Raw genomic sequence first — 13262 nt, forward strand, 5'->3', positions numbered from 1 at the left:
GGCAAAGATGCTAACAAACAAATCTACACTTATTCAATATTAACTCACTATACTGTGAACAGCAAGGCCAGGCAGTGGGAATATAAAGTTAAATGAGATAGAGATTCTGCTTTCAAAAATCTTGAAGTATAGGACACAAGGAAGACATTCCGACAACTAACTGCTTGGTCATGCAATGAATCACAAAGGAAGACAAAGTTGCATAGACAGATGGTGGCATGGGAAGGGTGAGGGCTCTCTTCTGGACCTGATCCTGGGGCATCTATGTAGGTGGCCGTGTTTGCTGGTTGAGGGCCAGTTTGTACAGAGTCTGGGTGAATAGCCAGAGTGGCCCTGGAGAGGTATCCAACCATTCGTCTGGGTAGTAGGGAGACCATGCTGGAGAGCAAAGCCAAGGAAAAACCCCAGGCAGGAAGGGAGCTTGTTGACTGTGTAGCCCACAGTCAACTTTGTACCCTGAAGCCAAAAAATAAAATATCAGTCAAATGAAGTGTGTTGTTTTCCATCAGACACTAACCAAATACATAATTTTAAATTCTACAATAAAATCTTTTCATCAACAAAACAACAGGAAACAGCACAGTATTTAGATGTTAGAAACTCCAGAATTTGATCCAACATTCTCTTTCCTTTCCATTTAAAAGCAAAGCCTATTTCTCATGCAACTACTCTGTTTTGCTGTACCAGGATGGCTGACCTGATGGTTCTTGCTAAATATTGACACAACCCGACTGATTCATATTTATGTCGAAGAATTTAGTATCTGAAGAAACTCAATGACTGGGATACAACATGAGTTGCATTGGATTTTCAAACCTTCTATACTTTCAATTGCACACTTAGCAAACTACATTTAACTATGTGAAAAGGAGATATTTTTCTTCACTGGGCTGTTGTTAAACTTTGCTTCCTCCCTGTACTCAACATTCTGTGCTAAATAAGTGACTTTTACTAAATGAAGGTTTTTTTCTTACAAGAAATAGAACAGAGTAAGGAATTTGAAAGTGTTCGTAAATTTTGCCTACAAACTTCTTTCAGTGGATTTGACCCCTGATTACACATATAAAGCCCTGAGTGACTATTGGGAGGAAACTTGAATCCCAACCCAGATCCTGAGAGTTGTACTAATGTTCTAAGAACTTAAAATGAAAACTCTGTTACTAGGAAACCTGAATACAAGTTGCACGATTTTAAGTACTAGTATCAATCATTCAGCAATGCTATGCAGACTCGTGACGATTTTGCTAAGTTGGAAAACTTGCCATCGGAAACCAACCTAAAGGCAGACTTAACCCATCAAAGCCCCAGAACCCCTAGCGAAAAGGCTTCCTTGTGAGTGCCTGGCTCCCAGCTCCCGGACCTGCCACAGTGGAGCGGTGTGCTCTGCGGAGGGCTGGGCTGCAAAGTTGAGCGTCCTGGAGCCGCGAATAAGAGGCAACTTGAGCTGCGCTCTCCCCGGGGCGCCGCCGTCCCAGTCTTGGGAGGGCTTGCAACTCGCTTACACCCCTCCCGAGGCTGGGAGCCGGCGCCCGGCCTCGCAGGGACACCTAGAGGAAGGGAGGAAGCGGCGAGCCAGAGCGATACAAGGGACTCACCTGCTTCTCGGCGTGACCTGACGGTAAGTCGTGGCCTCAGCGCCGGTCTGGAGGAGACAGCCCCACGCGGCGCCCGAGCCTCCCCAGCGCGGAGCCTGCACACGCCCGCTGCAGACCACGCCTCCTAGGCAATTGCGGGCCCAGCGCCACCTCCCGGTGCCGGGCGTCCGCAGGGCTCCTGCTTGGCAGGACAGTACTGGGAAGTCCGAGAGGCCCAACCGAAAATTTTCCTAAATTGCAATCCGGCCGCTCCTGGCTTTCTTTCAAATAGCTCTGTTCTCTGCTTGAGGTCTGCACGACGCCCTCCCAGTCCTCGCCTTTTCTTTCTCTTCCTTTCTTTCCTTTCCTTTTTCCTTTCGTCTCGTCTCTGTCTAGTCTCCTCTCTTCTCTTCCCCTCTCCTCTCCTCCCCTCCCCTCCCCTCCCCTCCCCTCTCCTCTCCTCTCCTTTCCTTTCTTCCTTTCTCGCTTTTCTTCAGTTTCTTTACAGCAGTGGTTCTCAAATTTTAACGTGTATTTCTTATAGGGCTTATTAAAACACCTATTCGAGCCCTCCTCACGCTGTTTCCAGTTTGGTAGGTCTGGGATGAGGCCTGAGGTTCTACATTTTCTAACACATTCCCAGGTGGTGGACTGCTTTAGAGCTTAGCTTGCTCATTTTAAGCTTAACAGCAACTCTTTGAAGTGGCTGTAATTGACAGTTGACAAATACGAATCTGATCTCTGAGGGTGACTTGCTACCTAAGTTGTCCAAATGTTGAGTACCCTGAAACGCACAAACCCTGTGCCCTAGGTGAATAAGCCCTCAACCCCCACATTTACTTCTTCCCTTCCCCGCCTCAGATATTAAAGCCGCCTCATGTACCCGAGCCCAATCAAGCACTCCAAACCTAAAGCAAAGTTACTGCCAGTATTGAAAAGTTTAAGGTTTTTTCTTTTTCCTTTCTTTCTTTTTTTTATTATGAGGGATTTGGAAAAAGAGTGAATATGAGCAGGGGATTAACTCCTCTGAGTTAGAACCAGCCTGAGGGTAGAGTGTCTGAGACCTGAATTGCAACATCTGAGGATTTGGTGTACAATATCCCCAGAACTAATCTGATTAGGAAAAGCAAAGGAAAATAAACTCTCAACCGCATTTTCCATGATTGCCTTTTACTCATAGCTAGAGACTGTTCATGTTTTAACATGTATTTTGGCAGTCATTGGCTGTCCATGGGTAAAAGCCTTTTGAAGATTAAATTACCATGGACTGACGCCTTGTGGTAGAAATAGATTCTTATGCTTTTTATTTCTAGTGAAGCCAGTAAATAATTATTTGTAAAAGTTTTAGAAAAAATCACAGTACGTGTGTTTATAGCACAGGTCACAAATAATGAAGACAAACTGTTGAATATGTCTAAGCACTATTAAATTTTTTAAATGATGATGAGTCTTAAATGGTCAAACAAAGCAATGTACTTTTATTCTTTAAGATTTGGTAGAATGAAGTTCATTCACTGTTTCATAATTTATTTTGCATATGAAAAGGGCAAGGAAGCTAAAATTATATTAATATAGATTGGCTAATGATAACAAGCTCTACTTAAAACCTCTTTTCCTTTTTAATTAAAACTTTTAAAATCAGGCCCCAAATATTTTTGTTTTATAATAAGACAAACAGTTTTATTTCTGCACTTCTTCTGAAAGTTTTTTTGTTCAATATTTTAGTGTGGTGAATAAATATGGTATGTTTCAAGGTAGAATGATTGAAAATATGAGCTTGTTTACTAATTAGTTTGTAGATTTTATAAAGGCAATGCAATACTGAATTAAAAAAAACATGGTATTAAAGAATTTTATTGAGTTGTCAGGAGTTAACATTACAGACAAAATTTCTGCAGTTTTTACATACATATGATATGTGATTTGAGTATGAGATGAAGGAAAAGATTTTTTTTTTGAGAAATGCAAAGCCAAAGCATCTGAAAATGCTGTGAGTCAGCCTCTATAGCTTGTAATTTTATTTTAATTAATTAATTAATTTTTAACTGAAGTATAGTTGATTTACAATGTACTAGTTTCTGATGCACAGCTTACTGATTCAGTTATACATATTATTCTTTTTCATATTTATTTCATTAGAGGCTATTACAAGATATTGAATACATTTCCCTGTGCTATACAGTAGGACCTTGTTGTTTATCTACTCTGTACATAGTAGTTTGTATCTGCTAATCTCAAACTTCCACTTTAGCACTCTTCCCCTCCGGTAACCATAAGTTTGTTTTCTATGTCTGTGAGTCTGTTTCTGTTTTGTAAATAAGTTCATTTGTGTCAGTTTTTTAGATTCCACATATAAGTGATATCATATGATATTTGTCTCTGACTTACTTCACATCAGGTCCACTGATGTTGCTGCAAATGGCATTATTTTATTCTTTTTTATGGCCGAGTAGTATTTCATTGTATAAATATACCACAACTTCTTTATCCAGTCATCTGTTAATGGACATTTAGGTTGTTTCCATGTCTTGGCTAATGTAAATAGTGCTACTATGACATTGGGGGTACAGCATATAGTTTTAAAAACCAATATGGCTTTCAGAAAACAATGCTATGCTATTGCAAATGTTGAAAAGCAGATTGCTAGTTTTGGTATGACTTGTAAGAGGTAGCAGATTTGAAAATAAAAATTCAACCGTGAATTACAATCCAGTTTGGATCATTCAGAATATTTTGTAATAAAGTTAAACTCTAGCAAGAAAGCCAGTTAACAAAACGGTTCTTCAGTCTTACTTAGGGTCAAATACTAAACTAGGGATTTCACAGTAACATGTCATGGGGAAAGTAAAATGATTTAGAATCCATGAATACTTTCACCTAACCAATAAGCAACCTAATCTTAGAATTTGATGGGACTGCATTTAAGAAGTAAGTGGAATACAGTGTTGTGGGAGATAAAATTAAAAAAAAAACACACTCTTAAGATTAATTACAATGAGGAATAGACAGTAAGTTGTGAGTGGATGACAAGAACAGTATTTAGTTTTTCTCCTTTGGAAATCAAACTAACTCTTAAGTGCGCAGTAATTCAAATAACAATCAACAACATTTCCAGGTCTACCTCTTACTGTTTATGAATAATCAGACTTATTTTAAGATGAGACAAGAATTACCCAAAGTTCACGGGGAAATATTTTGTCAAGATGATTCTACTAGCACAGATGTGGTAAAGCTCTATTGGTCTAATTGTCTGATTCTACTAGCCTCATATGATCAGTTCTCTTTGCTAGTTCAAGATCTATTGGTAGAGTAATGCTCAAAGTGTGAGCTCAGTAGTCCCCAGTGTCTGTGTGTGAAAGTAGTTGGGAATAGAGAGAGTCCACGCTTGGGACTGGAGGTTTTAAAAAATTCTTCCATGCGTTTTCCCCCAACTCAAGACCTTTATTACTTAAACACCAGCATAGTTAACAACCAACATTGATTCTAGGTGTGTTTTAAGAATAAGTGGTTTATTTCGGGGTTCACAGGTCCATTTCTGTCCAAATACTGCTTAATGATGCTCAAAATTCCATGACAAAGTCTATTCTATCCTGTTAGAATCTGTTGTCACCTATAAAAAGGTACTTGCAAATGGTGTCGCATTCAGTCTTACCAGCTATTCATATTCTATTATCAGTGAATATTTCAACAATTTTTGGAAAGTATGTTCTGGCATCGGGAGTGAAATATAAGGATATTGAAGACGGATACTGGGAGGCTGTGAAGGGGTTATACCTTAGGAAAAAACAGAAGTGTTGGAGCCAAGAGGACAGATTTCATAATATTACTTAAACTAGGCAATTTCTCCTTTTCCCATATCTCCGTATCAAATGATACATAATGGTGAAAAAGAAAAATCTTTAAACTGCTCTATCTTGGTGCCCCTGTCAGTAGCTTAGCCCATTCCCTAGCCTGTTTGATAGTGTATTACAGCACTTTCCAGAATTAGCCTGTATTAGAAGTTTTTGTATATGTTTGTGTTACTCTCGTTTAATTGTGAGCTTTAAGAGAGCAGAGATCTTGCCGTTTTTATGTTTGTATCTCTTGTAGCTTAGAGGTTGGTGGACTGTGATTTTACCTCTGGGAATAATGTGATGAAAATGTGATATATATATACATATACTTTTTTTTCTTTATCCATTCACCCACTGATGGACACTTAGGTTGTTTCCACTTCCGACTATTATAAATGATGCAATGAACACAGAGGTGCAGATATCTTTTTGAGATAGTGATTTCAGTTCCTTCAGGAATTGCTGTATCATATGGCAGTTATTTATTTATTTTTTTTACTATTTTCTATAGTGGCTGACCCAATTTATCTTCCCACCAACAATTTATAAGGGTTCCCTTTCCTCCATATCCTTGCCAGTGCCAGCTGGCATTTTCTTCTTACTCCAAGTTTAAACTCTTTATCAGTTTGATTACCAGAAGTGATTTTTGGGAAACCATCCAGAAGACTATGAAATGTGGATTTACATCCAGCATCGCTAATGACAAATCTCCCCTTATCTTGATTTTAGTGGGGGGAGATAATTAGGTTTATTTAGTATTTATTTATTCTTAGAAGAGGAAGGGGGGAGATACTTAGGTTTATTTAATATTTATTTATTCTTAGAGGAGGTACTGGGGATTGAACCCATGACCACATGCATGCTAGTCTTGCGCTCTACCACTTAAGCTATACCCTTCCTCTCCTCCTTTATTATCTTGAGATGTTAGCTGATGACAGCATATGTATGCTCTGTTGAAAATGTACACATGAACAGGGTGTGTGACCAATAGTTGGAGAGACCTTTGTGGTAGGAAAGGGGAACATGGAAAGGTTAGGTGAGAGAACCAGGAGACTCAGACACTTCTTCCTCTGCACTCTCCTTGCTTTGTATTCAGCCTTCTCTGCTAGACTGGAAACTGGGCGACCAGGGATCCTTTCTTCTCATTTGATTCCTCAGGCTTAGGAGGGAGCACAGTATATAGAGAAAGGCTGGTAAGTATTTATTGAATGAAGAGCACCTTGGGGAGAACTTAAGGAGGGGCACATGGTCAACAGTGTCAAGTGCTGTAAAAGGTCAAATAAGATAGGAAATAAGGAAGAGTCTGTTGGGCACGTGAAAAAACACTCAACAACACTAATCATCAGGGAAATGCAAATCACCTCACACCTGTCAGAATGGCTATCGTCAAAAAAACAACAAATAATAAATGTTGGCAAGGATGTAGAGAAAAGGGAGCCTTAGTACACTGTTGGAATGTAAATTGGTGTGGACACAATGGAAAACAATATGGAGGTTCCTCAAAAAATTAAAACTTCCATGTGATCCAACAATTCCACTCCTGGGTATATATCTGAAGAAAATAAAAACACTAATTTGAAAAAAATTTTTTTTAAATTAAAAAAAAATTACAGATTGTATTTCTTGAACAGAAGTTCAATCAATCAAATATTTTAGTTTTCTATATTATCTCTGTAATAAGAGCTCCCAGGACTCCCTGGGGGTTATGGGACCTTTTCTGTTATATAATGTAATGTATATGAATTTAACAAAGTATGATTACTTGAAATAAAGAGATAAACTTATTTTTTAAAAAAACCTCCAATAATTTAAAAAGATGTATGCCCCTGATGTTTACAGCAAAATTATCTACAATAGCTAAGATATGGAAGCAACCTAAGTGTCCATCAACAGATAAATGGATATAGAAGTTGTGGCATGTGTATGTATATATGCAATGGAATGCTACTCAGCCATTAAAAAGAATAAAATTTTGTCATTTTTGACAACATGGATGGACTTGGAGGGTATTCTGCTTAGTGAAATAAGTCAGACACAGAAAGACAAATACTGTTTGTTTTCACTAATATGTGAAATAAAAAACAAACAAACGAATGAATATAACAAAATAAAACAGACTCACAGATACAGAGAACAAACTAGTTGTTACTAGTGAAGAGAGAGGTTGGTGAGGGACAAGGTGAGTGAAGGGGATTGATTAGAGGTACAAACTACTAGGTATAAAATAAATAAGTACAAGAATGTAATGTTCAGCACAGAGAATATAGTCAATATTTTATAATAACATTAAATGGAGAATAATCTACAAAAATATCAAATCACTATGTTGTACACCTGAAACTAATATTATATTTTAAATAAAGTATATGCTTCAATAAAAAGAAAACACCATTAAGAATATACAGTAAAGGGAAAGTATATGGAGTAAAAGATAAACAATTGTTAAATTTGAGTAGTGTTTCCAATTGTATCTTCTATTCCCACAAAATTTCTGTAAGTTTGAATTTCTATCAAAATTTTACAAATACCAAAATTAATTCATGTCTTGCGCTGCTTAGAAAATGGGCTGTGTCATATAATCATCTCAAATACATAAAAATAATTTGACATAATCTCAACCAGTCTTGACAGTAAGACAAACTAGAAATAGAGGGGATCTTCATTGAACTTTTAGTAAATATCCACAAAAAATAAGCCTGCAATAACACACAAAGAAAGAAAGAAAGAAAGAAAGAAAGAAAGAAAGAAAGAAAGAAAGAAAGAAAGAAAGAAAGAAAGAAAGAAAAAAGAGTTGTTGGATTCAACATTTGAGGACTTTGCTATCTGTATGAGAACAATTATTGAGGGTAGAAGCCAGACTGAGCACATCAGGAAAGAGCCGGCATAGGGGAGAGTGAGGACAGTGATCACAGACTTCCTGTAAGAAAGGAAGGAGACAGTTGGGGCAGCAGCTGGAGAACAGTTTTCAAGGGTGAGAGAGGTTAGATTCTTCTTGTAGGCTGGGAAGAAGAGAATTGCATAGACAGAGAGCGAAGGTATGTGAAAAAGAGAGACCAGTGGATGGTGTCAGGTGCTGGAGACAAGTGAATGGAGATGAAAACCAGAACATGGTGGAAAGATTCTCTTTGAGCAGAAGCAGGAACACCTCTTTCTCAGGGCTTCGAAGAAGGATGAGAAATGCAAGTTTCGCTGTACAAACCTTGTGGGGAGGGGTCAGGGACAATGAGCTTATGCCTAATGGGAGCCAAGACCAGCTGAAGGGAGATAGGGTAGGGACTTCAAAACTGCAAACATCACGGACTTGTCCCCTGCCTTCAAAGAGTACAGTATGTATTCGGGAGGATCAGGGAGGCAATATATATGAATAATTTAGTCCACTGGTTAAAAAAATGCAAAGCCACTCAGAACCAAGTACTAAGTACTGAAATAAGGACAGGGGTGCCTAAAATTCATAGAAGCAATGGAGCAATGATTTGGGATTCAGTTGGTACGGGAGTAATGGACAGATGTTTTGAACTTGGTTTCAGAAGAGTGAAAGATTTTTCTCTGGGGAAAATGAAGGGAAAGATTTTGTTTTCTTTCCCAAACAAGAAGTAGCATATATGGATGAAACTTTCCTTTGGTCTAGCAGCATTTTCATGTCCACAAGTTAGCTTTCTATATTTAGCAGTCTTCCTCCCCTAGACCCACGGCTTGTTTGGGTTAAGCAGAGAATTTCTAACACAATGTATTGGATGTGATTCCTCAGTGCTTTCTAAAGATTTCTCCTAGGTGAGCTTCTAAAGGTGTTAGCCTTCTTCAGATCTCTAGCCCTTAGGAGAGAGCATGACTCAGAGCAGCTGGAACTCAAAGAGAATTTATTGAATTAAATTTTCCCATTTTCCCACTCAGCTCTTGGTATAGGCCTGCTTTTGTCTTCAGGTTAGCTTACCCCATAGCCCTGATTTGTCTGCTCACCTACATCACAGCTCTTTTCTAATCACGTTCTAGTCGCTTGTGTAACCTATCTCTTCTTGATTGATTGGCAGCTGCAGAATCTTTAAGGACACACCACGAGTGTCACAGGGAAAGTGTTTACTTGGAGTAACTCAATAAAAAACACAGAGATAAGTCTGTGGACGATAGAGCGAGCTTTATGCATTGTTTTCTTCTGAAACAGGATAGAGTTCTTCCAAGCAAGGAAACTATTTATCTTCTCAGTATCGAAGGGGGCCTTTGGGAGGTCAGACTTCACAGCTTCTGTGGAGCTGGAGTCAGTGATGGGCTGCTGCGCCGTGTGGCCACAAGGTGGCGCCAGAGCCCTGTGCAGTAAAAATGAACTTTCTGCTCACCTTGTTTTACCCGGGCGTGCTCAAATCCGCTCGGAAGAGAAAAGATTCTGTACGTTCAGACTTACTTCTGTGTGTATTAATCTTTCTATCTGTCTATAGTCCATGTGTTTGCTTATATGTATCTATGTGTGTGTATCTTTATATAATGTCCTTTATTATCTATATTTACATCTGTATCTAATATTTACTGAATGTTTACAATTTCAAGCATTTCACATAAATTTTCTTATTTTCTTTATTGAGGTATAATTGACACATAACATATCAGTTTCAGGTGTACAACATAATAATTTAATATTTGTATATATTGCAGGTTGTATTATTGCAAAATGATCACCACAATAATCTTGTCATACACTGTCAAGAAGTATATCACAAAAGTTTTTTTCTTGTAATGAGAACTTTTAAGATCTACTCTGTAGCAACTTTCAAATATACAATACAGTATTATTAATTGTAGTCACCACAGTGTTAATTACACTCCAGTGGCTTATTTATTTCATAACTGGAAGTTTGTATTCTTTGATCTCCTTTACCCATCTCCTATCCCCTGCCAATCTGTTCTCTGTCTATGAGCTCATTTTTTTTTTTATTCCACATGTAAGTGAGATCATATGGTACTTGTCTTTGTCTGACTTATTTCACTTAGCATAATGCCCTCAAGATTACCCATGTTACAAATGGCAAGATTTCATTTTTTATGGCTGAATAATATTCCATTGTATATATACTTCACATTTTCCTTATCCATTTTTCGGTCAGCAGACACAGGTTGTTTCTGTATCTTGGCAATTATAAACAATGCCGCAATGAACATGGGGGTGCACATATTCTTTTGAATTAGTGCTTTCATTTTCTTCAGATACATACTTAGAAATGGAATTGCTGGATTATATGATAGTTCTATTTTTAATTTTTCTGAGGAATCTCCATACTTTTTCCATAGTAGTTGCACCAGTTTATATTTGCACTAAATTTATATAGTGTACTAGATTTCCCTTTTCTCGACATCTTCAACACTTATCTCTTGTTTTTGATACTAGCCATTCTAACTGGTATGAGATGACATAAATGATCTTATTTAATTCTTATAAAAACCCTTGAAAATAGGTACTTCTATCATTTTAAAGATGAAGAAATTGGGGCTAAGAGAGGATAAATAATCTGCGCAAGAACACAAAGTCTTTTTACTCTTTACAACCACAGTGTGATGCTTCCTATAGTTTAACTTTCATGACACTGGCGTGAGTTTAAAATATATGCACAGAGAAATAAGAGCAGTTTATAGTGAATTGATTAGAAAGGGAACAAAGCCCCTGTGACCAAAATGTTTGTCTCTGGTCCCTGTCCTGTTGACTGTTGGTTTTTGTGAGTGTGGAGATCCTGTCCTGGATCAAGACTCCCAACATCGCTGAAACACAACTCTGATCTACGCGAGTTACTATCAGAAGGCAGCTTGAGAAACCACTCCCTTCCCAGAGCAACTTCAGCAGCCCCACTTGAACTTCAGGCCATAGTTAAGGAAGGGATTTACTTCAGAATCTCACATCGTGAGACGGTCGTTCATTTGTGCCTTCTGTTCTTGTCACTGTGGCCGTGGTCTTCATTCAAAGTGTTTAGTGATATTTCGTTATGTATGCTAGACTGCTGCAATCAGAGGGAGGATAAAGGAAAAACTATCTTTCGAAGTCTCAGGCTTATAATCTGTAAAATAGGAAAATAATTTTATCCACTTTATAAAGCAGTTGTGAGGTTTATATGAGCTAATGAATGTCTATCTTGATGTATATCTTCCAGAGAAAGAGAGACCGTTAGATGTTGTTACATGTGAGTAGGATTACGCTAGATATTGTTGCTTTTTAACCATATAATCAGTACTCAGATTCCTGGAATCTGAAAAAAAATATCTTACTGAAAGGAGGTGTGGTCTAATGGGAAACAGCGATGCCTGTAGAAAATAGAAACAGAGCGATTTCTTTATGATGTACAGCTTTGGACACGTGACTGTGTCTGTGGGTTCCCAGGATTTTGCTGATATGAGGGTCAGGGATTTGAAAGTGTTTGGATGGATGAAAGCAAGAGACAGGGTATAACAAAGGAAGAGGAGGGAAAATACTAGCTTTCTGAGTAAGTCAAGGATAGTCTTTCAGTGGAACTGAGTGTGTTGATTCAGTTTTTGTGGTTTAACCTATTGAAATCGCTTTTTGCATCAATGATGCTCTTATAAAAACCCTCTAGGGTTGCTAGTTTTTGCCTCTTCAAACAATGTTACACTAAACATCCTTGAACTGATATTCTCACTCACTGGCACTTTTATTTCTATCCAAGCATGAAGTTTCTGGATCTGAAGCTGTGTACATTTTAAAGTTTAATTGATAATGGCAGATTGCTTCTTGGAAATACTCTTAATAACTCACATTTCTGCTAGCAATGCTGTATCCTGCCAATAGTAGGTTTTAACAAACAAGAAAATTGCTAGTCTGATACACACACACACACACACACACACACTCATAATATGGCTACTTTAAGTTTTTTTTCTTGATTTGAAAGTTCAAGCATACTTCATAGACTACTTGTTATTTCTTTATTGATTTTGTTAGGGTACCTTTTGTCATTTTAACATTTTTTTATAAAGTCAAATCTACCTTTTCAAAACCTTATTTATAGCTATACATATAGTCTTCTAGATTTTTTTTAAGTTTTAAAAAATCATTTAATTGTTTATTTAAGTCTGTAATCCATCCTGAATTTATTTTTATGTATTGTGAGAGATAGGGTTATAATTTTATTTTCTTTCAAATGAGTGGTGATTTGTGCCAACCTATTGTTTTCCTACAGAATTTAAATAATCACCTTTTTCATAAACAAACCCCCATATATAGTAGTGTATATTTGTGTTTAGATTTTTGTTTGTTTGTTTCACTAACTGTTCGTCTTTTACCATGTAAATGACAAGTTGATTTGAATACAATGGTGTGATAGTGAGCTTTACTATCTGGTAAGGAAAATCCTCCCACTCTCCTTTCATTCTATTTCATTTACTTTAGTTTTGGGTCCGTCAAGCTGTAGATGTACACAGGTTAAAGGTTAAGTAGTTTTATAAGTTTTTTTTTACTCCTTCAAAAACCAGCTGGCCTTCCTGGCTCTCCTTTCAGAGACAATAATAAAATAACTCAGAGATTCCTATTTTACATTGAAGTTTTACATCTGTATCCCATTACGACAGATGAGGATTTAGTTTTCTTTTGTCCGACATCCCCATCACACGTGGACCCTACCCATCCCCTCAGTGTAGATGGATACTCGAGTCTTGATTAGATAGTCACTAATTTTATTATTGTAACTGTACCACTCTGTTCACAGCTGAGGTATTTAGTATACTGTGATTATTTTTCCTTTGTAACACAACTTTTAATTATACCAGGGATTAATAATAGTGATGGAATTTTTGGTTGTTGCTTGCTCAGTTTTTAATATATGGACCATTAATTCACTCAAACTTGGCACCAATTGTCTAAATC

At 37.5% G+C, this 13262-nt stretch overlaps 1 protein-coding gene across 1 annotated transcript in view; it reads right to left on the bottom strand.

Moving 5' to 3' along the window:
• The window catches only part of STEAP1 (STEAP family member 1), a 9749-nt gene extending 7834 nt beyond the window's left edge, over nucleotides 1–1915 (bottom strand). The window contains exon 1 of the mRNA XM_010959439.3: nucleotides 1596–1915. The gene's annotated coding sequence lies outside the window, so the exon portion shown is untranslated. The remainder of the gene's footprint in view (nucleotides 1–1595) is intronic.
• Between the last annotated feature and the right edge of the window lie 11347 nt (nucleotides 1916–13262).

Source organism: Camelus bactrianus, chromosome 7, assembly GCF_048773025.1.
Source record: "Camelus bactrianus isolate YW-2024 breed Bactrian camel chromosome 7, ASM4877302v1, whole genome shotgun sequence".
NCBI lineage: Eukaryota > Metazoa > Chordata > Mammalia > Artiodactyla > Camelidae > Camelus > Camelus bactrianus.